Source organism: Triturus cristatus, chromosome 4_1 (genome assembly GCF_964204655.1).
Source record: "Triturus cristatus chromosome 4_1, aTriCri1.1, whole genome shotgun sequence".
Taxonomy (NCBI): domain Eukaryota; kingdom Metazoa; phylum Chordata; class Amphibia; order Caudata; family Salamandridae; genus Triturus; species Triturus cristatus.
The window spans coordinates 625,181,122-625,207,112 of NC_140585.1; the positions used below are offsets into that span (position 1 = coordinate 625,181,122).

Here is a 25,991-nt window from a genome sequence, read left to right on the forward strand (position 1 = left end):
GAACAGGCAGGAAAAAAACTTCCTCATCTTCGCGATATTTCCGCTTGTTTGCGGAGATTTTTAACATTTTCGCGATAATTTGCGAAAGTCACTTTCGCAAATCCCGCCCACCCCTACTCCAGGCAACCGGCACCAGACCATCTTCCACAGTAATCACACCACTGCAACCGTCATAATTGCCACCACCAACGACAACTTTGCCCTGCTCAACAATGGTGAGACCACCCCCTTTGACCTCTCAATGGCAGTGTACACCATGTGCTACCACACTGTCAGCTCAAACATCTCCAACACTGGTATCCAGAGGAGGGCCCAGGATTAAATCAACAAGTAGCTCACCAGCAAGGCACAGGGAGTCGGAATCCACCCTTCCGCATGTGGTAAACTGGGGTCATCTGGCCCATGCCCCAGGGCTCATCTCTCAGCGTGACGATCTTCAATGTCTCCATGACCCCCCTCTCCACCATCACATGCGCACACGTCCTCATCATCATCTCGTATGCCATTGCCACCCAGCTGGCCCTCACCCTCACCAAAGACCCAGCCATTGCCAGATCCAACCTTCAAGAAGGCATGAGATCCATTGACGAATGGCTGAACATCAGCCACCTGAGGCTGGACTTGGACAGGACTGAGGTCATCATCTGAGGATTGTCCCCTTATGGCTGGGTCAACTCCTTGTGTCCCACCGGCCTGGGCACCGCACCAGCACCCAGTGGCCACGCATGCAAGCTGGTGTTCATCATGGACTCATCGCTCACAATTAACATGCAACTCAACACCATCTGTACCTCATGCTGCAACACCCTCCGCATGCTGCAAATGTTCCACAGATAGATCCACTCCAAGGCAAGACAGACCGTCCCCCAGGTCCACGACACCTGCCGGGTGAACTACAGCAACGCCCTGTACGGAGGGACAACAGCAAAACTGCAGGAGAACTTGTCCTCATCCAGGGTGCATCCGCACACCTCATCTTCAACATACCCCGCCCCAGCCACATTACCGTCCACCTGAGATAGCTACAATGGATCACTGTCTGCTGCAGGATCACCTTCAGACTCCTCACCCACACTCAGGAGGCAGTCCACAACCCCAGACCCAAAACCAACCTTGGACGTCTGTCATCCAACACCCCGTTGGCCCAACTCCGTGCAGACAACCTTGCCCTGGCCACTATTCATCACATCGACAGAACAACTGCATGCAGGAGATAGTTCTCCCACCTCGCCAAACAGACCAGGGACTCCCTCCCCGGGCACCTCCACATGACCCATGACCTCTACGCCTTCATGATACTCTTCCAAATTGGTATGTACAAGCAGTATTGCAAGCCCCTCTCAGCAGCTTGAGGCCATCATGGGTGGGTATTGGGCTCCATGTCTGTATTTGATGATACATTGTGACCCATGTGTGTCCTTGACCGGACTCAGATCCCAGTGTATGGATTGCTGGAGTTAGTTCCACACTCAGGCATACTTTGACATATCCCCACACTTATGTTGTGGACTCATGCAAAATGACTGCAACATCAATTTGTTTTTAATTATAGGTCTGGGGCGTGATTTGTGCAAGAAAAAGGTGCAATACAGGGACCATAGAATCCAATGTTCCCAGGGGCAGGTGGGATCCTTGGCATTTGAGTCCAGACCACAGTGTTTGGCATCATTGGTCAGACTGTAAACAGCAAGTCCATGTGGCAGAGAATGTCAGTCAATGAGGTGATGCTGTTGCACATGAAGGCCAGGTGCCAGGCCAGGTGCCCTAGGAGATGTAGATGGCCCGCTGCCTCTCATGGTCTTATCCGTGGACGACCCACCTTCCTCAGGGGACCCTCAGATGCAGGCCTTGACGATGCTTGGGACGCTCCGTCGGACAAATCCTCCTCCTCCTCCCTCCCTGTGGCTGGTGGTGGTCTTCGCCTGGTGGCACAGGAAGGGTTGCCCATGTTGTCTGCGATCCGACAGAGTGAATGGCTTATGTCCCTTTGCACCACCAGGAGCTCAGCCAGTCTTGCCTCCATCCGTCCTTGGTGTTCTTGTTGACTGGCATGTTGCTCGGACTGCTGGTTCTTCATCTCTGTGATGGTCCCCTTTATCTCTGTGAGTGTCCCAACTACCTGGCTGATCTCCCTGGTGTCACGCCGGTATGCCTCCATGATGTTGTGTATGTGTGACATACCGGTCTCTTCAGCTGGCTGGTCAGGTTCTCGCCTCCACCTGCCTCCACTGCCACCACCCCTGCCCACACGAGCCTGGCCTGCCGTTGTGGGCACATCGGGTCAACGGGACCCCTGAGGGATGGCAGTGGTGGTGTTGTCTGCCTCCTCCTGTGTGCCCGGCGAACCTTGTCCCTCCTTGTCAGACTGGCTCAGTTGTTCACTGCGGGCAGGGCTCCTTGGTGTCTCCTGGGATGTGGCAGGAATGGGGGTGGTGGTTGGCACAGATGATCCTGAACCAGGTGCTGCAGGGGCTTGGACAGCAGAGGGTCCAGGTCGGTCGGGGTCATCCGCGGCGTGTTGAGAGGCGTCGCTGCCGGTGGGATCAGGTTCCTCCCGAGCCTGGGACTGTGATTCTTCACCCCCATTGTTGGGGGGAGATTCCTCACGTTGCACTGTGTGTGAGAGACAGTCAATGTTAATGCTGTTTCATGCAACATCCATGTTTCATACACCTTATAGCTATCTAGTCAGTACTTTCCCAGTCCCTGTGCATTGAGCATGATGCATGGGTATGTACCTGGGCCATATGGGATGAGGGCAATTGTGTCTGATTTGGAGTTGAACAATGCGTTTTGTGAAACCCACCCTCCCAGCATACCGGACATCCATTCTTGGGTTAGTGCTTCGTGTAGCATGGGACATAGCATGGCCTTGCTTTCTCAATGGGGCATACACATGTTAGTGGCATTGGAGTTGTTTTTGACTATGGTTCTGGCTAGTGAGTGTTTGGAGGTAGTTGCGTGCATTTTGTGTAGTTGGTAGGGGTGGGCGGAATTTGCGAAATTCACTTTTGCAAATTATCGCGAAAATGATCAAAATCTCCGCAAACACGTGGAAATATCGCGAAGATGCAGACGTTTTTTTTCCGCCCGTTCGCAGTATTTTCTGCGTGGTCGCGGCTCGCCAACTTACCCATGCGGTTGCTCGCCGGCGTGGCCATCTTGTTTCACTTGTCTCGCGGTGCATGATCACGAGAAGAAAGACGTGATCGCGCGACTAATGACGTTACTGCGGGCGCGAACTGTCGCGAGACAGCGCAAATGGCTACCAACAATCCAACATCTCATGGAGAACGCGACCGGATCGGGAAAACTTGTCGGCGAACGCGGGGATTCAGGTAAGGAGATCGCGCACTCGCGAGAATGTATTATTTTACAGCGCAAGCAAGCAAAAATTTGCGGTAAAATGTGGATTGCGGAAATTTTGACATTTTACGCGCTCTCCGCGGAACGCGAAAATGTCAAATTATCGCAATTTCCGCGAGCGGAACGGAATTTTAGCCCAGGCCTAGTAGTCGGGGTGTGGTTGCCATTACCCCCATGTTACATAAGTTGTTTGTGTACTCACCAGGCGCTGGAACTCCTTGAAGTCCATGTACTCCCACCGGCGGATGTTGCTCTGGGCATAGTCGTCATTCATTTTTCGGTTGACCGCCCTCCGCAGATCGTACCACCTGGCTTGGCATTCAGTCCTGGTCCTTCTGATGGGTGCAACAGCATTCACCCTATCGACGATCTTCAGCCACAGGCGTGATTTTTCAGCTATACTGGTCTGTCTGACCAATGTTCCAAACAGCTGTGGCTCGACTCTGATGACTTCATTGACAAGGATCTCCAGCTCCTCCCTTGTGAACTTTGGATTCTTGTCTGTGGGCATGGTGTGGGGTGAGTGTGTGGATGGTTGTGGGTTTGTGGGTCTGAATGTGAAGTTGTGGGTCTGAATGTGAAGAGAAGAGGGGGGTATGTGTGAAGGAGGTTGTGTGAAGGTGTATATGTTAAGGTGGATGGGTGCAGTTGTTGGTGTGTGCTCTCTAGCTGCAGTGAGTCTGTTGCAAAGGCTCATGGTTTGTGTGTGTGGGCCCTTTTTATTGGTCCATTTGTGGGTGGGCCTCAGTTTGAATTTTTGGTGGGTGTGTTATAAGGGGTGGTTGTGAGTTTGGCCCGCTGTTTGCCTGTTTAGATGTGGCCAGGTCAGTCAGCTCCATGTTTTGTGCACTGTAGATGTGTTTTGTGGTGTTATGCGAGTCAAATAGACCCTCCTTGTGCTGTTTTACATTGCCTATGTACGGTGCGTACATACGCGATGTTGTTGTGAGGTGCGTACATACACGATGTTGGGGTATGCACCATACATACGCGATGATGTTGTTGTAAGGTGTGTACATACGCGATGATGTTGTTGTGAGGTGCGTACATACACGATGTTGGGGTACGCACCGTACATACGTGATGATGTTGTCAGGTGCGTACATACACCGGTGTTGGGGTACGCACCGTACATACGCGATGATGTTGTTGTAAGGTGTGTACATACGCGATGATGTTGTTGTGAGGTGCGTACATACGCGATGTTGGGGTACGCACCATACATACGCAATGATGATCTTGTTGTAAGGTGTGTACGTATGTGATGTTGGGGTACGCACCGTACATACGCGACGATGTTGTTGTAAGGTGTGTACATACGCGATGATGTTGTTGTGAGCTGTGTACATTCGCGATGTTGGGGTACGCACCTTACATACACGATGATGATGTTGTTGTAAGGTGTGTACATACGCGATGATGTTGTTGTGAGGTGCGTCCATACGCGATGTTGGGGTATGCACCGTACATACGCGATGATGTTGTTGTAAGGTGCGTACATACGCGATGTTGGGGTACACACCGTACATATGCGATGATGTTGTTGTGGGGTGCATTCATAGGCGATGTTGGGGTACGCACCATACAGACGCGATGATGTTGTTGTAAGGTGCGTACATACGCGATGTTGTTGTGAGGTGGAGTACATATGCATGGGGGCCTGTACGACTCGTACCCCTGTACGACTCGCACCCCGAGAACTACTTTTCCAGGGATACGAGTCATACAAAGTTTGCTTTGTAGCGGGTGAAGTCATTCCCCGTGTACGTGACGTTTTCCGTATGAATCCTAAATCGGAAAGCCAGTCCGGATCGTACTTGTACGGTCGGACTGTATTTTTAGGCTTCGTACGGAAAAGTGTCCGGGTCCGTCTCGTACAACTTTTCCCGATCGAATTCGTACGGATCAGGCCGATCCATATGTATTTTTCCCGTATGAATCGTACTTCACGGGTGGGACGGGACTTGTACGATTCCCTTTTAAACATAGACCATTTGTATTTTGCTATATCGTTATAGAGTGAACTCCATTGTTTGTCTGTGATGGGCAAGGGAGAAGAGCATCCCAAAATCTTCTATGTCGTGGAACTTGAGGGGGTCCACCTGAGAGCAGGAGAGCATAGAGAAAGGAAATTCACCCCTTGGTCGTGGTACCTTCTAGAACAAATCTCTTTATTGGGAGCAGGTCTCTAGTGGCGGCGATCCTCACCTGGGGCTGCTGTACCCAATGTTTTAACTGGAGATACTGGAATTCTTCTGTGGGCAGCAGTTTAAAGGCAACGGCGCAGTCAGTGAAGGGGTGCAGCTCTCCTCGAGAGAAGAGATCTAACAGCATGAGACACCCTCCCTACCTCCATCTGTCAAATGGACCCTCTGTCATTGCCGGGGAGAAAGTGGGATTGAAGTGGATGGGGGTGTAAGGGGATGGGAAGGATGTCAAGGGTAGGGTCCCAGTAGCTACATCCCACGCTTTAAGCGTAGTAGCTGTGGGGATGCTAAGATATACATTTTTTGGCCTATCTTGTTTTGGTTTCCATGGCAAGTCCTATATGGTTGGTCCCGCGACTTGCCTATCCATATGAAGCCAGTGTTTACCTGAGGCCCTAAGGGACCACTCCGCCAGGACACGGGGTTGTGCAGTTCTGTAGTACAGAGGGAAATCCGGGAGAGACAGCCCCCGATAGGTGCGGCTTAGACAGTAGTCGCTGAGATAGACGGGCCCTGCGTCCCTGCCATATAAATTTAGTTATCATTCCTTTCAGCTCAGTGAACAGTTCTCAGTCAACCATAATTGGGAGGCCCTGAAACAGGTAAAGAAGGCATGGTAGTATGTTCATTTTGATCGCATTTATACTACCTATCCAGGTTGTATATGTGAAGGTCCATTTAAAAAAAAATCCCTTTTAAGATGCTGCAGCAGGGGGGAAAGTTGGCCTTATAGAGGTCTGCTGGATTGAGGGTGAGTGTGATGCTCAGGTAGGTGATTTTGTTATGAACGCGCCAGAAGGTGGAAACCTCTGTGACGGCTGCCAGTATCTCGGGGGCATTGTCAAGTTGAATAGGAATGATTTGGAGAGGTTGACCTTAAAACCTACTGTTTCCAAATTCATTAAGTTCAGACCGTACAGCCAGCAGGGACAGGTGGGGCTCAGTAATGAGGGGTAGCAGAATGTCATCCACAAACAGAGAGATCTTATGCAAATCTGGGCCAAATTTAATCCCATGAATTTCTGGGTTGGTTCGGATATGCACTGCCAGCAGTTCGATGAAGAGGGCGAAAAGCATAGGTGAGAGGGGACAGCCCTGCTGCATGCGCTAGGTTAAAAGAATCTGAGGCCATCCCATTGACCAGCACTCTGGACTTAGGGGAGGAATAGCTGGCCTGCACCATACCCTAGAACGCCTCTCCGAACCTAAAACACCGTAGCATGCATAGTGAGAAGGGCCAATCAACACGGTCGAAAGCCTTCTCTGCATCTAATGAAAATAAGGCCGCTGGAACATGTTTCTTCAGTACTTTATTGATTAAATGGATTATTCTTCACAAATGATCATGGGTTCCGCGCCCCTTAATAAAACCCAGCTGGTCTGGATAGATCAGGTTTGGTAAAATATCTTCTAGTCTGTTGGCCAAAATCTTGGAATACATTTTTGCGTCCAGGTACAAGAGCGTGATATGCATATACGAGGCACATTCTTGGGGATTCTTCCCAGCTTTGGGGAATAGGTTAATTAACGCTTCTCCCATCGAGGGGGAGACATGTCAAGAGGTTGCTATGTCATTGAAGAGTGCTGTCAAGTGTGGGGTGAGCTCTGCCGCGAACATTCGGTAGAACTGGGCGCTGAACCCAGACTTCTGAAGCTTTAGAGCATCGAGTGCCTTTTGGACTTCATCCCTCAACATAGGTTGACTGAGAGCATCGTTGGCAGCCCGGGACATCTGTGGGAGTTCCTCGGGAAGCAGGATTGATCCTGTCCTGGTACACAGTCTGCTGTGTATTGTGACCTGTAGAATGCGCGGAAAGTGCTCGCCTTACCCTCCTCACTATAGTGTGTTGCCCCGAGACTCAACTGTTTGTTTAACATATTCCTTTTCTTGTTTAGCTCTAAGTTGACGCACCAACCTGGGGCGAATTTTGTCATTTCCATCGTATCCACGGGCTTGAAGGTGTAAAATAGTTTTTTCCACCCTATTCGTGGATATTGCCTGCAATTTCTCTCTGAGTGCCGTCACTTTCCTTAAGGTTTGTATCGATGGGGCTTCCTTATGTGTCTGTTCAGCGACTCACAACTTCCCCTCTAGGGCCTCCCGCTTCCCAGTTTGTTGTTTCTGCAGAGTAGAGGCTAAAGCAATGCATTTGCCTCTTACGACTCCTTTAGGGCGTCCCAGTTTGTCAATTGAGAGGTGTCCTTAGGATCGTTATTGGCAAAGAAATATTTAATCGACTTCCTCAAGTCATCTCAAAGTAGCCAATCCCTGGCAAGTATATTGGGGAAGTACCCTCTTGTAAGTTTGGAACGGGGCATGGGCCTGTTGAGTAGAAATTCCAGAGGTGCATGATCCGTGAGACATATTGGGTGCAACGGTGCACCTGCCAGCTTCGGACGTAGAAGGAGTAGTCACGAGTTCAGTTGATGGATTGAGGGCCCTCCAGCTATCTATCAGCCCTATGCGCTGTATTGAAGATTTAAGGGATTTACTAAAAATACCTGCTGTTGCTCTATGTGACTGAGTAGAGTCTACCTTAGGGTCCCAGACAAGATTAAAATCACCCAATAAAAGAATGTTCCCTACTGCAAAGCTTTCTAGTGTTGATAAGAATGAGAGGAGATAGTCTGACGGACCGGAATTAGGAGCATAGACCGTAGCTATAGTGCATTGACGTCCCAACAGAATACCCTTGATCATAAGAAATCTCCCTATTTTGTCAGCCTTTGTATCATGGAGTTGAAAGTGAATGGAAGAGTGGAGAAGGAGAGCGACTCCATTCTGTTTGGTAGTTGTCGAGGACCTAAATATCAAAGGGTAGCTTTTGTGGCGCAATCGAAGGTCCTCACCTCGCTTAAAGTGGGTTTCCTGACGGGCCACTTTACGAACATGATGGTCTCCCAAGAATTTCCATAGGTGTTGCCTTTTGTTGGGGCAATTAAGTCCCCTAGCGTTCCAAGACATACAGTTTATTGGCATTAAAACAGTGGTAGGGAACACCTCTGTAGTAGCTGAAAACCACCCCTTGTCCCTGGCTCCCTCCCCCCATATCTCTGTCCGCCCCACACCCCCACCACCGGCTCCCTCTCTGCATCTGGTAATCTGTGACGTCAAGTCAACGCCACAGGAAAAACAAAACAACAGATCATAACACCTAACTTTTAACAAAAGAGACTCCAAAGCAAACAAAAGATCTCACTGTTAGTGACTCTAGGGGTGAGGCCAGTACCAGGCCTAGAGCCCCGCATGTGTACTTATTTGAACACTCAGTTTCACAACACTCGCTGTGTCAGGACAAGAGTAAGTGAAAAAAATCTCTGGGCCTATAGTTAGAGCAGAGAGGGACCCCCTTGCATTATCAGCTGGTGCCCCCTGCCCAGAGATCTCAGGGACCCCCCTCAGGATCATAACCACACCCAGACAATGTTCTCAAGTATTCAACAGGCTGGAGGAGACAGGCGAACAAGTTCGGAGATTTTGAGTGTAAGTGCCAGCAATTATTAGCGTTGCATCAACCTGCCACCCTTTTTTGGTGTCTGCCATGGGCTTGGGGAGCTCCGCTATGTTGGTTAAGCCAGGCCTTCTCCCCTTGATGTCGGTGAGGAACGATCAAGACCAGGTAGAGTCACTGCCCCCTCAACGTCCGTGAAATGATGTTGTCTGTTACCAAGTGAGGAAGCAATGCCAAAGGGATATGTCCCCTGGTATTTGACCTGGTCTTCCCTCAGTGCCACCGTGATCGATCTGAACTGCTGTCTGTGTGCCAGCGTGGCTTGAGCACCATCTTGGAAGAGCAAACACGTGGCCCCCAAAAAGGTGACCACATCACTGTTCCAAGCTTTCCGTAGGACCTGTTCTATTATTTAAAAAAAGCTCAATTTAGCCAGGATGTCTCGTGGGTGCCTATTATCCCCCTGCATGCGCGGCCCCACTCTGTGAACTCATTCCAAGGGGACTTCCAGACATTCATCTCCCAGAACATTGGAGAAGAGGCCCACTATAAAGGCTTCTAAGTCAGGTCCCTCGCTTCCTTCCTCCAGGCCCCTCACTCATATGTTATCTCTGCGAGAGCAATTATCTAGGTCCTCGCACTTTAACAGGGCAGAGTGCAATTGGGTGGTCATGTTGGCGGCACCCTCCTCAAAAGATTTCACTCATCCCTCGAGCTCCTGGCATTTCGCTTCTAAGTCTAGAGTGCGGGCCCCTACCGAGTCCACAGCAGCCTGCAGTGACACCAGCTTCATCCCCATCTCTGATTGAAAAGCCTCGAAAGTAGCTCCGATATCTGCCTTTATGTCTTCCCTGAGTTCCTTCTTGAACTCCTGCAGGGTCGCCAGCAAGTCCTCCCTGGTTAGCAACATGCTGTCCGCTACGCAATCTCTCCCCTCCTTTTCCGGTTGGGATTCAGCGCCCCTTGTCAACGCTCTGTCGTTCCCGAGCTGGATAGGCACTCAGTTGAAGTGATTCAGGCGAGAGTAGTGGGGGCTGCCCAGACACAACCAGCACGGATGGCAAAATAACAGGGACTGCACCAGGCCGCTCCAGTCTTCACCGTCAAAGCCTCCTCTTGCTTGTGGTTGCACGTCCCCAGCTAGCTGATGGCAGGGTATTTCTTGTGAGCACACCACGCAAGGTCAGCACCCCTTCAAATAGGCCATTCCCGCCAACAGTTTAGCCATGTGCACCAGACTGTTGCCTCATCACCAGCTCACCATGCACCATCTTAGGGCCAGGAAACAACTGCTAACTTTGGGGCAGCTAGCCCCCGTGTCCTCTCACATGAGGCCCAGAGCTGAAGATGTGGCGTGATTCTCAGGGGACACCCCATCCCCACCAGGTCGGTTGCATGCTGATCCCGGGTCTCTGTTATGTTATGTTATGTTAATTAGGTCTTATATAGCGCTCGGCTACTCCAAGGAGTGTCCCGGCGCTTTTAATAACAACCTGCAGCAAAAGACACAGCACAATAGACAGAAACTATGCGACTATTTAGCCTCCTGCATAATGTTCCTTTTTTCCCGGCGCTCCGGTGCCATCTTGAAACAGGTAGCTCGAACAGCCCTGTGGGGCCACCAACTCTATGCCTTTGTAAGGGCTCAAAGGCAAAGCTCCAGTGGATTTCCCTGTGGGGGGGGTGCTCCACCTCCCCCAGACCGAGGTGCACGCTCCCACCTGTCAAAGTTGGGCAACAGGAGATCTCCTCTGCCATGTCTGCAGTCAAATCGAGGGCCCAACAGTAGACCTCGCCCAGGGCTGCACCTCTCCAGGTGCCGGTCTCCTCCTCCAGGTGCCCAGCACCGGAGGAGGGCAGGTCCACAAGGCAGGATGAAAGCTGCAGGACTGAACTCCGTCGCCTCTAGAGAGTGCCAGCCCTTCTGAGCCGACCAGGGAGCAGAGGTACCACTGCCGTTTTCCCTTGCTGTGCTGCTGCCTAGCGCAGTCTGGCCATCCATCGAATAGCCGCCTCTCTCACCGCAAATTCACCCAGCAGAGGGTACTCCAGTAGCAGCACTTATAGGGCTTGGGTTATATTCCAGAATTATGACGTGGGACACGCCGCAGAGCCACTAAATGCGGGGCTCGACGCAGAGCCATTCTGGGTCACGTCCGCGCAGCCATGATGGTTATCCACACCCGTCATAATTGGCATATTTAACTTACCTATAAGCCCCTGGTATATGGTAGAAGTATGCCCAGGGCCTGTAGAGTACATGTTACTAATGGACTGCAGCACCCATTGTGCCACCCCCAACAGTGACAGTGCAAACATGACTTCAGGCCTACCATTGCATTCTCCGTCTTTAGTTTTAAAACTTCAAATTACACCAACCAAAATAACCCCTTTCACAGGCCTAAACCCTCCTTTTAAATATTATTAAGCCACACATAAGTGAGCCTTACTGCCCATAAGGCAGGGATCATGGTATTTAAAAGTAGGATGTGAAAAAGTTTAATGCTAGACATGTCCTCAAAGTGGCAAGAGTAGCAGGGTTAGTGTTCTATACAAAAGCAATGGGATACCATATTAAATTTGATATTGCTATCTCCACCTGGCAAACAGCTACATATTTCATTCTTGGACTTTTAAAAATATTTATCACAAGCTCAATTCACTGGTGATATCTGATTTGTAATGCATTTTCTGGAAAAGGTAATTTTTGAAAGTCTTATTTCCCTGCCTAAAGCCTCCAGAACCCTATTCCCAAGAGCTTCCACGTTCACCTGAATAGGCCCCTTTGAGGAGATGTGAACTTGCTGCTAGACCTAAGACAAAAGCCTTGGGTATGGGGAGGCATTCTGTTCCTTTGACGTGGTGGCCATCTGGGCTGTACCCAGGAACGTAGTTAACTTCAAAGAGGCCTACCCTGTTGCATGCAGATGTAGCTAACACCAGGGCCTGCCCCCTCCTTTGTCCCTACAATTAGTCAGGCACAAATCCCACAGAGGGATGAGCTATCCCCAGAACCAGTTTTTAATGACTACAGAGTAGAGGTTAGTCATTTCCTTCACCACACCTCTGTCATAAGCACACAGGTCTTTATCTAGCGGAAGAAAGGTTCTGCTATCTTCGGATAACGTAGAGAAGGGCATTGTGGGATTGTTTATTGCAAGGCACATAGGAGCTTCTGTAAAATGTTATATTTTTACCTCTGGGAACTTTTTCGTTATTGGCTTGGAAGGGGCCAGGAGTCACCCTCACCCACATACTAGTGCCAGGCATAAAAAGGTGGCACCCCTGGGCACCATCTTTTGAACACTACTGGACCTGTGTAAGGCAGAAGAATGACTGCACTTGCTTTTGAGACCTGTGAGGCGGCCTGAAAGGTTGGACCTGCTCCCACTTTTACCCAGGATAAAGAAGCAGTCTACAAGCTAGGTTCTCTGAACTCCTGTTAAGCTATAGGAACATAACAAGCTGCTATAAACCCTTTTTTTCTGACGAACCCAGTTGAACCGTTCCAAATTGACCTGCCCAGGAACCTGCTGGTGGCATCAGCTGGGACCCCCAAGTGATGTTCCTGAGGACCTGGGACCCTTGGTTGTGTCAAAGTGTACTCCCCCTAAAATCCAGAAAATTTGGGATTTATAAACCCTTTGGCTACAAAGACCTCGAGAGGACTGTGAAAACCCTGCCAAGTCAGTTCAAAGAAGGGGCATTACTGCTGAGCCAAAGATTCAGGTTTCTCACACTTTGAGCTTTTCTGCAGCAGTGAAGCTGTTTCAGCAGAATGTTGGGGAGAGGTTATCTAGCCTCTTTCGACAACAGCTTGCAGCCTTGCTCCCTTGCCCCGCTGATGGAAACGGTTCTCCAAAAAAGGGGCTAATGCCAAATGTATAAATCTTCACCAGAATGTTGTATTTCTATGCTCTGCAATCAGTGGCTTCACCTGGACCTTGTCTGACGGCTGTCTGGTTTCAGCCACAACCTGTAGCCTTGCCACGCTGAGGATTTTGGACTTTCATTTTAGAGACTAAGGGTCTGATTTATATCTTGGCAGACGGACTACTCCGTCACAATGGTGACGGATATCCCACTGGCTGCAATATAAATCCCATAGGATATAATAGGATGTATATTTCAGCGGATGGGATATCTATCACCGTTGTGATGGAGTAACCCATCTGCCGAGATCTAAATCAGGCCCGAATCCAGAAGTTAAACTTCTGACCACTCTATCTGAACTGTGCTTCATCACTGTCAGCCTTAAATGGTGGCTAGGTACCAGTCAAGAGCAACCAGATGACTGTGCTTGGTGCTAAATACTTTTTGGTGCTATCTTTACTTAAAATTCAAAAATGTATATCCTCAGTTCCCTTATTGGATTTTAGTCATTTTGATGTTATTGTGTCTTTAAATTATTCACTTTTGAAATAAAATAGAGTGAGATTTGTTTATGTTTTGATTCTTTAACTGTTTTGATACTTCTAAATGCTTTCAGGACACCTTTACTGGACCAAACAAGAATAGTGACTTTATTACTTGAGGTGGACTACCATCCACCTGAACTAATAAAGCCCTTACTCACAGGACTGATTTGTGGATTGTCACAAAATTGGATTGACAATGGTTTTGAATCATGTCAAAATAAGGTTAATTCATATTTGCTCTCTTTAGGTTTCTCAACTATGCCTATTGCTAATTCTGGACTGAAAATTGATCTATGCACTAACCCAGATTCTAGAGATAACATTCCAAGTTGTTGGTAATTCATGTGTGTGTATGGGTGTATCTGTGTGCATGAGGTTGTGTGTAGTACATGCATTGTGCGTATGAGTGGACCAGAGTCATGGAGGTCTGTGGGTTCCATTCTGCTCCTGTCCTATTCTTATGTGCAAAATAGAGATGAGGTTGTTTTCCTAGACAGTGAAAGTGTTTCGCTGACATTCATGAAGCTGGAAGAAGGAGAACTAGACACTGAAGTGGGTAAATAGGCAACAGGGCTCTTTTTAGAAATTCGATTAGGTTCTTTTGTTGAGAGGAGCTACTAATTAGCTTTCATAAGCACTGCCATTTTGTAGATGGCGGAGTTGAAAGGTGGAAAGGCAGATTTTGTGAAGGGTCTTTTGGGTGAGGTCAGGCTTTTTGTAACTTTCCTGATCACTGCTGTGTGGCTGTTGATAGTGACGTACAGAAAGCTCAAACATCTTTGTGTGTCTGTAGCGGGTACTCCACACTAGAGATGACCCTGCATAAAGGCTGTGTATTGAGAACAGCCCAGAGAGAGCATATTAGGCACGAGCCACCCAAAACTGCTTTTGAGAGTACAGACAGAAATCCACAACCATGTATCCTTTGATATAAAATGGGAGCTGCTGACCCACTTACTGTTATAGTTCCAAGTTCTCCTTGACCATGAAAGAAAGTCATCAGCAGAGTACTCTGAGCACTACTGTGTAATCAGTTCTGGTGTCTGTCTCTTCTCAGGGGTCATGGAACATTATCTTGAGTCTGACCGTGAAAGAAGATTTGTCTCCATGTCCTGAAGAGTCTCGAAGCCAACCTGCCTTCTGAAAGTTGAAAGGAGTCTGCAAATCCTGCAGGAGATGTGATTGTCCAGGGTGACCTACAAGCAGCTGACCTGCTTCAGAGTGTCTGTCAATCAATCAATCAATCAAGGGCGTTTATAAAGCGCAGCTACTCACCCAATCGGGTCTCAAGGTGCTGGGTGGGGAGACGGGGGACGCCCAGCTCCCAGAAGTTCATGGGGCTCCGTTGAAGAGCCAGGTCTTGAGGTCTTTCAAGAAATTGGAGAGTGAAGCATCTGTCGGAGGTGGAGAGGGAGAGAGTTCCGTTCCTTGGCAGCGAGGAGGGAGAAAGGAGCGTCCTCCTGCTCTGGTCTTCTTGATGTGAAGTACAGTTGCAAGGGAGAGCTGGGGTGAGCGAAGGGAACGTTGGGGTGCATGGAAAGTGAGGCGGTGGTTCATGTAAGTGGCTCCAGTGCTGTGAATGGCCTTGTGAGCATGGGTGAGAAGCTTAAAGGTGATTCTCTTGTTGACGAGGAACCAGTGTAGTGTCCATAGGTGTTGGCTGATGTGGCAGTGGCGCAGAAGGTTGAGGACCAGTCTGGCAGCGGCATTCTGGATGTCCTGGAGTTTGCAGGTGATGTTCTTGTTGATCTCGGCATAAAGTGCGTTGCCGTAATCCAGCCTGCTGCTGATGAGGGCGTGAGTGAAGGTTATCCTGTGTTCGGGGGGAATCCAGTTGAAAGTCTTTTGGAGTAGGCGGAGGGTGTGGTAGCAGGAAGAGGTGACGGCGTTGATCTAGTGGTCCATTTTGAGTTCAGAGTCCAGGATGATACTGAGGTTGCGTGTGTGGTCTGTGGGGGGAGGAGCGTTCCCAAGGGCGGGGGGCTACCAGGTATCATTCCAGGCATCAGGAAGTGGGCCCATGATGAGCACCTCGGTTTAGTCCGTGTTGAGTTGTAGGCAGCTGTTCTTCATCCAACTGGCGACTGCTTCCATTTCCGTCTTGAAATTTGTGTTTGGTGATGTTGGGTTCGTTGGTTAGGGAGAGGATGAGTTGGGTATCATCTGCATACGAAACAATGTTGAGTCCATGGATCTGACGATAGATGTGAGCTGGGCCATGTAGACGTTGAACAGGGCCGGGCTTGTGGGACTTCGCTGGTGTTCTGTGTGGGTTCGAAAGGAAAGGATGTAGTCTGACCCGTTGCGTTCTGCCGGAGAGGAAGCAGCGGATCCAGTTGAGGGCCTTGTTCTGGATTCCAGTGTCATGGAGTCTGCGGGCTAGGGTGCGATTCGACTGTGTCAAAAGCCACGGAGAGGTCCAGGTGGATGAGGGCCACAGTCTCTCCTCTGTCGAGGAGGGAGCGGATGTCGTCTGTCACAACGAGAAGGCCGGTTCCAGTGCTGTGGTTATTTCTGAAGCCTGATTGGGATGCGTTGAGGATGCTGTTTCCTTCTATGAAGGTGGCAAGTTGACTGTTGACAGCTTTTTCCATGACTTTGGCTGGATATGGGAGTAAGGAGATTGGTCTGAAATTCTTGAGGTTGGTGGGGTAAGCCAAGGGTTTCCAGTCATCAGGGAAGGAGGCGGTTTCCAAAGAGTGGTTGATGATTCATTGAAGCACGGGGAGATGATGTCTGTGGCTCTGTGGTAGATGTGGTGGGGGCAGGGGCCCGTGGGGGCCCCGGAGTGGATGGTCTTTATGATCTTCAGGGTGTCTTCGATGCTGAGGGTGGTTCAGCTGTCTAGTGTTGGCTGCGTTGTGCTGGGAGTGGTAGGAGGGGGTTCCTTGTGGAGGTTGTTGCCGTTGAAGTTGTCATAGATGGTCTTTTTTTTTGGTGGAAGAAGGTGCTGAGTCTGTCGCAGAGGTCCTGGGAGGGTGGGATGTCTGTGGTCTCGCTGTTGGGTTGGGCGAACTCTTTGATGATGCCCAAGAGTTCCTTGCTATTGTGTGCGTGGGTGGAGATTCTTTCCTGGAGTGCTTTTTTCCTTGAGTATCTGATGAGTTTGTAGTGGGCGGTGGTGGCTATTTTGAAGTTGTCAAGGTCTGGGTTTTTGAGTTCATCCATAGCTTTTTGAGGCATCTGCAGGTGCTCCTGGAGTCCGGGAGTTTGGTGGAGAACCAGCTGGCTTTCTTGGCGTGAGGTTTGGAGGCTTTCTTGAGGGGGGGCGATGGTGATGTTGCAGTCAGTGATCCAGTTATGTAAAGTGCAGGAGGCAGTGGTGGGGTCATTGTCTGTGTCAGAGGGAGCCGAGCTGCTGAGGGTGGCGGCGAGCTGGTCATTGGAGATCTTGTTCCAATTTCTGCCCCGGAGCTTTAGTGGACATCTGCGGAAGATGTTAGTTTTGAAGGTGAAATGGATGCAGTGGTGGTCCATCCATGGGAGTTCAGAGGTGTGGCTGAAGGTGATGGAGTTCCCCGCTGTGAAGATGAGATTGAGGGTGTGTCCTGCTGAGTGCATTGGTCTGGTATGATCTGTTTGAGTCCAATGACTTGGAGGTTAGCCAGGAGGGAGGTGGAGTTGGGGGTCTTGGCGGTTGTTGAGATGGATTTGAGGTCTCCCAGCAGGGTGTAGTCGGTGGAAGGGATGGCGTTAGGTGTGATGAGGTTGGTGATGGATTTGCAGAACGGTGCACGGGGTGTGGGGGGTCTATAGATGAGGGTGCCTCGGAGGGTGGTCAATGGGTTGTCTGTATCTTGAAGTGGGGGTGTTCCATCAGGTCTGTGGGCCTGTCGCTGAAGGTGCTCAGACGAAGGTTGGCCTTGTGGGCGATGGCAATGCCTCCCCTGGGGCTGTTGGGGCAGTACTTCTGGGTGATTTTGTATCCTTCGGGGATGGCAATCGCGATGTATGGTCAGGAGGAGGCGTTAGTCCAGGTTTTGGTGAGGAAAGCAGCGTCCAAGTAGTTGCTGTTGAGGAGGTCCCAGATTTCCATGGCATGTCTGTGGAGGGAGCGGACGTTGAGCAGGATACATCGCAGGGTTTGGGGTATGATGGAGTTGTTGCTGGAGGGTGGAGGAGGGTCCTGGGCCTTGGCAAAGGTGAAGGAGTGGCGGCAGTGATGGCAGGTGAAGGGTCCATGGGTGTCGAGAGGTGAGAATAGCTTGCAGTTGTTGTTCTTGCCAACATTGAGAGCATAGAGAGCTGAGGAGCTGTAGCACTAGCAGGCCAGGGGGCAGGGTTCCTGGCGCTGGTCCCGGTCAGGTCAAGGATGGGCGCAGATGGGCATGCCTTTGGTGCACCATGCGGCATCCGGCATTAAGTAGGGGTCGGGAGAGGGTGGGACAGCTGGGAGGAAAACGCAGGAGCGGGAGGGGCCATGGGGGCAGCAGCGACAAGGTCTGGGTCGTGCGGGGAAAAAATTAAATGAACCGGGCAAAGAGCGAGATACACAGGAATAAAAGGAGAGATAGATAATGAAGAGCAGGGGAAGCAGAATAACAGAAAAAATAGGAATAACAGGCACCAAAAGGAGGAAGGAGAGAGGAAAGAGAAAGAGAAAGGCAGAAGCACAGGGCTTCAAACCGGGGTCTGCGGCGGTGCTGAGCGAGACACTTACGGCAGAACTGTGCATCAAGAGAGCGGAGTCCTGACCAGAAGGTCAGGGATCTTGTCCACTGAGGAAGAAAGGGTGGAGTGATCTACCTGCTCTAGGGATGTGAGAGCAATTTCACCCAATAAGTGGCAATTGCAGCAACATTGTGAAGCTGTGCCCAGGCAGAATATGACGCTGTGACATCATGAAGCCGTGCCTAATCGGAAAGTGAACTGTGACATTGCTAAGCTCCGCTTGAGTGGACTGGGATGCTGCATCATTGTGAACTTGTGCTTGAGAGGGCTGTGATGATGTGACATTGAACTATTCCTGAGCAGATGGCATCACAACCAAGACAAACGGTACCTGAGCTGACTGTACCGCTCTCTCAACAACACTTGCCATGCGGCCAGAAGATTTCCTCAAGGCAACCCCATAACCCTTGATCCCAGAGTCCAAAACCCAACTCATGAGAAAAACAGAAGTAGTATTCCTACCAGTTGAAGATCTGCTATGATGGTGGTGCCTCCAATGCTGCCTGCCTTAGCTGTGACCTGAGTTCAGGAGCACCCTCAGCTGGCATGTCTACTCCCAGAAGTAAGGAGCCAGATGCATACCGCCTTTTACTGCCAGCTGTGTTCAAAGTAGGAACAGAACTTTGTTGCAGTGAGATCAGAACAATTGGAGACTGCAGAATAGCTGAGTGCACAAACTCAAAGAGGGGTAAAAATGCACCTGTATTGGATGCAGGCCTGTTGCAATTGGGTTCTGCCCACTCAGTACGCCCAGATTATTTGCATTTTGGATCATACAGTTCTGGACTTTTTACTGTGGGTAAGTCTCACTACATGTGTCTCACCCATGGTAATCACGTGGTAAATGGACTGTGCGTGTTTACCACAAGAGTCCACCTTTTAAGATAAGGCTGCTATGACGCAGCAAGGTTAATGGGCACTTGGCTGTTTATACACGAACACATGAGCACACATGTGTGCACACATGTGTGGGCAGTGGGCACACTTGTTGGAATATCATTTTGTCCAGCCCAGTAACTGTGCACAGGTAGCCTGGTGCAGGGGGGACTCTGCAGGATTAGATATTGACATTATAATGTTAGCATACACTAAGAAAAAAAGTCAATATGATTTAGAGCCTGATTACGATCTTGGCAGATGGGATACTCCATCACAAACATGACGGATATCCCGTCCACCGTATTGCAAGTTCCATAGGATATAATAGAATTGTAATTTGGTGAATGGGATATCCGTCACGTTTGTGATGGAGTAATCCTGTCTGCCAAGATTGTAATCAGGCCCTTGCTGTTTATCTGTAGTGACACTTTATTTATTAAACACATAGAGGGGAAACAAATCAATTCTGCAATTTTCAAAAACATATCTGTACAATTTATGGCTCATCCAAAATTGTTATAATTCTCTGGCTCACCTCAGGATCAGAGCCAAGGTCTTTTGTCACCCTGTGTACCAGGTTAATTACATTTCTCTCCAGCAGCAGGAACAAAGGCTTCCCCAGACAAAGGGAACAACTAATATTGCTTCACTCAGTTGCTGAGGATGAAAGGGGAGAGGCAGAAGGATCTGCATCAATCAATCAGCTGTCACAGGGTGCCAGTGATTAGCCTGCTCAATCCCACTGAACAAATGAAGGAGCCAAGGCCTCTGGGATCAACACAGGATGGCCTCTCCTTTGAAAACTTGGTGGAAAAGGCCCTGGCAGTGATGTCAGCGAGGCTTGGAGCTGAGGCCCACAGAGGAGATGTTACTAGTGAGTCCTGGATGACGCCATCTTGAATTGTCCTACCATGTGGTGCAGGAGAGTTGGGACAGAAGTGAAAAGGTGAGGTGGCTCCCTAGGATTGGCCAGTGGTGCCTGGCTTTTGAAACCTTCCACTCCTCTTTAAAATCTTTTTCACAAGGTGGAAATTCTCTCTTGCTTGGTCATTTCTCTGCACATTGCTGCTGGATCCTGGGCCCCCCATGGACAACTGGAAGGAAGAACACCCTGAAGCACACAAAGGACTAAGGTCTCCCCATGACCAGTGGATCTGCCAAAGCATTACACCTCCTGAGGGCCAGTTGGGAAAAGCCCTGAACGTTTGCACCCAGAGAGAGCGGCTAGGTGGAAAGCTGGTGCAGAGAGCGAAGAGAACCAGCTTTTTGGCGACTACACCCCTTTGGAGGGGAGAAGATCTGCTGTAGCTGATCCTGGTGGCTAGAGTTCACTACCAGGATTAAAAGAAGCCCAAAATTGTCCTGATTGACCCCATGGGAGCCGAGTTTTGGCATTTTGAGGATTGGCCAACTTTAACTTCTTTTCCGCACAGAGCACATGGGGCTCCACCGCCTGGATGCCAATTACCACTGTGTGGGCCAGGGCCCAGGGGTTGGAGCAAAATGTTATTATTTAATGAGCCCAGGGAGGATGCATGTGTGGGGTCCCCTCCCCGTTTCTACCTGTTCCCCTGGGAGGTCCCAGCTCCTCGGGGGCTCACCCAAAACTGATCCGGGGCCCTCAGACCGCAAACCCGGACACTGTGGACTGACAGGGCCAAGAGGACCCACCCCTGCCTGTGACTGGGGGGTTGGAGAACCACCAAGCAGATTGCATCCCACCTGCATCGACCCACCTGGGGTCGCAGGAGCCTTACGTCTGCCCCCTTGGCCCAAACCGCTTTACTCACCTTAGGAGTGTCCTGGGTGGGACTAAGCACACCCCCAGAAAAAGAGGACATGCAGCGCAAGGACACTCACAGGTAGTACGGCTCACCCAAAAGAAGCAGGAGAGGTGATCCTTAAATATTCAATAATGCCTTATGGGTTTTTCCAATCACATATTTTTCTTCTCATGGCTTTTGAGTGCAGTTGCCATGCACCAGTAAAGCATGTGTATCTTTAGTGTGTAATATTGAGTTTTCTGTGTTAAGTAAAGTACTTTCTTTCAACAAAGGCAAGCACTGGATGCAGTGCTTAATTTGTAAATATATAAATGCCAGGGCCCTTGTCAGGCGGCTTCAGTAGCTTGCACCACCCATGCCCCTACCTGCACTGCCAATGACAACTACTAGCGTTCACACTCCTACAAGCGTGCCAATTCAGTCTGTTCCAGGCCCCCAAACATCTAAGAATGATTTGGGCTGCAGGTATTAGTTCTTTTTGATGTATATTGACTTAATAAACAACTGTTGTTGTGCTCATCTCTATATTAGACAAACAGTGCCACCGTTTGGCAGACTGTCATAAGTGCTGGTGTTGGCAATTAAGTCACACACATGAGGGACAGGGTCTTGGTAGGTCCAGCATACAGGCCCCTAGAGAATATGGCAAATACAAAGGTTTCAGATCCCAAGGGGCGTGGAAGGACAGGGGAGTGTTGGGGGGTCGATGGGGGAAGAAGAAGGGGAAAAGGTGTTAGGTGTTCCTGATCTAGAATGGGGACTGTGAATGGAGTAGCTCAAATAAGGAGCAAGGGCCCTCACACACCACAAAGGGTGTCATGCTTCATCATAGGGCAATTCCTTGTTGGGCTGGTGCTGCAATGCTCAATGGGCCCCACAGGGGGCTCTTTGACGGAGGTCTTCTCTGGTTGCAGACGTGAAGCTAGAGAATGGTGTGGAGGCATATGAGCATGGAGTAGAAGTGGGGAACAAAAAGTGCAAGTTAAAAATAGCTAGGGGATTCCAAAACCAATTTTATTCACTGGATTCCTCTGCTACCAATTAGGCCTGGGCTAAATTTCCGTTCCGCACGCGGAAATTGCGATAATTTGACATTGTCGCGTTCCGCGGAGAGCGCGAAAATGTCAAAATTTCCGCATTCCCCAGCTTAGCGATAATTTGTTTCTTGCTCGCGCTGTAAAATAATACATTCTCGCGCGCGCGCGATCGCCTTACCTGAATCCCCGCGTTCGCCGACAAGTTTTCCCGATCCGATTGCGTTCTCCACGAGATGTTGGATTGTTGGTAGCCATTTGCGCTGTCTCGCGACAGTTCGCGCCCGCAGTAATGTCATTGGTCGCCTGATCATGTCTTTCTTCTCGCGATCATGCACCGCGAGAAGAGTGAAAACAAGATGGCCACGACCGCGAGCAACCGCATGGGTTAGTTGGCGAGCCGCGACCACGCAGAAAATACCGCGAACGGGCAGGAAAAAAACTTCGGCATCTTCGCGATATTTCCGCGTGTTTGCGGAGATTTTGAACATTTTCGCGATAATTTGCAAAAGTCACTTTCGCAAATTCCGCCCACCCGTACTACCAATAAAAACAACCGACTATCAGAGTCATGGCTGAAGAGGGAAATTATACCTGCTGCAGCTCAGAATAGTGTGTTTAGGGTGGGGTTGATCGACATGTTTCATAACCTTATCCGTCCAATAGGATCGATGGCATTTCTTCAGGACGGGGAGATCCTCATCTACTTTAACAGGAATGGTCAAGAATGTGGAGAGAGAGATCACGTCCCCTGTGATCTGGATCTGAATCATAGTCCTGTCTGCATGTGAAAGTATGAAAGAAATAAGAGTCTACCTTCTGGAGAACACCTAGAAGGGGAATAGGGTTCTGACCCAACTGAGATGTCTGCGATACTCGCTCATTGGCGAGGGAAGAGCAACTCGAAAACGAGGTCCTCCAAGGTGTGGTACCTACTCCTAGCTGGACATCAGTTGGCAATTAAGTGCCAGTGCTGAGCACCGGAAACCATGGCACAAATTAAGCACTGACTGGGTGTGACAGTCCGTTATTGTGCTGCAGAGTGATTGAACTTCAGTACCATCACACTTCCTCCCAGAGAAGCCTTTGCCCACTCCCATTGCTACCACTGAGAATCAAACTCTGAAAGGGTTGCACTTGCCCCGATTTTGCAGAGCCATAGTAGAACGGACCCCAGGACATCAGAGATAAACAACTCCAGCCTCCATGGTCGAGGCCTTGTAGTCCTTGCTTCCTCCGTGTCTGAAAAGGTAGATTCCCAATACACATCTTGCGATATTCCTCAAATATCAATGGTCTAGCTAATCGAGCAGCACAATGGGACCATTATATACTTGTAATTTATTTTGGGCTTTTCTACAATGAAAATACATGTCAACACTCAACTCTTGGGTCATTGACAGAATTATCGATGAATACTAGTCTGTCTAACAGCCACTGTAAACCAGTTGACAGAGATGAACAAAGATGTTTTCCTAAAGTGTTCATCTAAATGACTAATAACTTCATGACTAATAAGGGTTTTCCTTTAGCAGATATGGCTGTTAGATGTGCCTTTTGATAGCTGTATGTTAAAATTATGGATGTCCAATTTGGTTATAAACTCGAGATATCCATGTAATAGGCTAGCCAGGCCAGTTGGCAGAGCAACCAAGGTAATGCATCTATTGGCTGAGCCTTATGGAGTCCCCAGTGGAATTAAAAGGTCAGCCACACCAGTTACCTTCTTACATGCAGTGTCCATCATAGGATCCTCTGTCTTTTGGAATAGGGTGGTCAACCGTGTACTAATTGAAACTCATTATTCATGATTCAAAACTTTTGCATATCAATTGACATATTATCACATATGAAAAGAACATAAAGAGCACACAAAGTCATATAGTAAAAATACACATTTTCACCAATTTTCTAGTCCTAGGATCTGTTACCATTGAAGACAGAGGGGTGGATGCTATTTTGCTATCCAGTAACTCATATCATATTCAGTGCTCTCTAATTCTGCACTTGCGGAGTACAGAGGAACGTCTGTGTATATTAGAAATAACATAGAGAAAATGTAATTTATCCAAGCAATAAATTAATTTATCTGATGTCTATTTGCTGTATGTTCAGAGACAAAAAAGGCTAATTTCATAGGTGTTCTAAATATATACATGTAAACAAAGCATGAAACAGGGAACAACAATAATGCTGACAAAATCATGGGTGAAAAGTTGTGCATTACCTTGAAAAGAGCCTCCTTCTCGCCCAAATATTAATGTGGAAGAGCCGCCTAAACTTTATCTTCAATGCTCTGGATTTTCCTGCATACATGGAAGAGGAGATTTTCAGTTTTAGTAGCCTACAGTGTGTCTGAAAATATGTGAATATTCTTTACATCAAGTCCTGACTACTACTCTTAACACAAAAATACATTCATGTGCATCATAAATAATGAAGTTGTCATGTTATCATATTTTTTTTGTTTTCCACTTCTTCTTAGGCAGGTACTTTTCAATTCAATTCTATGGCATTTGGGAAACTATGATTACCATTCTCATTAAAATAGTGTTGATGTTCAGAAAAATAGAACAAAATTGATTTTACGCAGAACACTCTGAATGTTATTGCCCGTCTCTTACATATGCTACATTTACTCATCGGTATTAAAGACATTTTGGATATTCTGATGATGTTTTTTGTAAGCCTTTTAAAATTTCAAGACACAATTCTTTCATATAGAAGCCCTCAGTATGGTAAAAAGAAGATTAAAGGCCTCAAGAAGCTTGCTGATAGGGAACAAAAACCCGGATTACAGATACAACAGATTCGGTGTCACAAGCTGCACATAGACCTATTGTGCAAGCGTCTGTGCGCCAAAGACTCGAGAAAGATATGCTGAAGTACTGAAGATGCCTGAAAAACCATCTCTACCTTTCAGCTTTTGTCCTGAACTCTTTGAGGTTCTATTACATTTGCCTTAGTGTGAATTAATGCTGAAGACCGGACACGGCGCTCCTCCATCACTTGCTGACCATGTTGGTCCTACACAAAGTTTTTAATCATATTCTTTGCAGCCATTTGAAGGATCTTCGTAATCCTGGATAGAGCTGCCTCTGCTCAGGACCGACAAAAGACACACAATTGATGGACGGAATGCAGAACAAATCTAAACATTCACCCCCAGTCAGGAGATCTGGGTTAAATCCATCATTCTTTTGCTCACTATGCCACCCCAGTTTACACCTGGCCATATGCAAATCAATCTTGACCCTGTGCCTCATGGGAACAGTCCATCCCGAACTGCCAAGCCAGGTCCTCCCTGGACCGGAGACAAGCATCCTAGGACCGGTTTCGGGGTCTCACCCCTCATCAGCCAGGATATCCTGATTCCAGTGGCACAGTGAGCCCCAGGACCCACGTCTGGGCATGCCTGGCGCACTTAGGATGAGAAACCAAAAGACACACAATTGATGGACGGAATGCAAAACAAATCAAAACATTCACCCCAGTCCATCATTCATCCATCATTCTTTTGCTCACCATTCCACCCCAGTTTAGACCTGGCCATATGCAAATCAGTCTTGATCCTGTGCCTCATGGGAACAGTCCAACCCGAACTGCCAAGCCAGGTGCTCCCTAGACCGGAAACAAGCATCCTAGGACCGGTTTCGGGGTTTCACCCCTCATCAGCCAGGATAGCTTGATTTCAGTCGTGCAGTGAGCCCAGGACCCATGTCTGGGCATACCTGGCGCACTTAGGGTGAGAAAGCAAAAGACGCACAATTGATGGATGGAATGCAGAACAAATCAAAACTTTAAGGACCCATGTCTGCATAGCACTTTTCACACTAAGTGGGATGGGTATGCCCAGACGTGGGTCCCTTGCTCACTGTGCCACTGGATTCAATCTATCCTGGCTGATGAGGGGTGAAACCCCGAAACCGGTCCCAGGATGCTTGTTTCCGGTCCAGGAAGGACCTGGCTTGGCAGTTCGGTCTGGACTGTTCCCATGAGGAACTGGGTCAAGACTGATTTGCATATGGCTGGGTCTAAACTGGGATGGCATGGTGAGCAAAAGAACGATGGATTTAACCCAGATCTCTTGACTGGGGGTGATTGTATGATTTATTTCAGCATTCCGTCCCCCTAAGTGGAATGGGTATGCTCAGACGTGGATCCCTTGTTCACTGTGCCA

General features: G+C 48.9%; 1 protein-coding gene across 4 annotated transcripts in view; it reads right to left on the reverse strand.

Annotated features, from left to right (window-relative positions):
* LOC146855301 (synaptotagmin-1) overlaps positions 1 to 25,991 on the reverse strand; it is a 4,118,085-nt gene that overhangs the window by 2,782,437 nt on the left and 1,309,657 nt on the right. For all 4 annotated transcript variants that reach the window (XM_085652999.1, XM_085652997.1, XM_085653000.1 and 1 more), the window contains exon 4: positions 24,039 to 24,117. The gene's annotated coding sequence lies outside the window, so the exon portion shown is untranslated. The remainder of the gene's footprint in view (positions 1 to 24,038; positions 24,118 to 25,991) is intronic.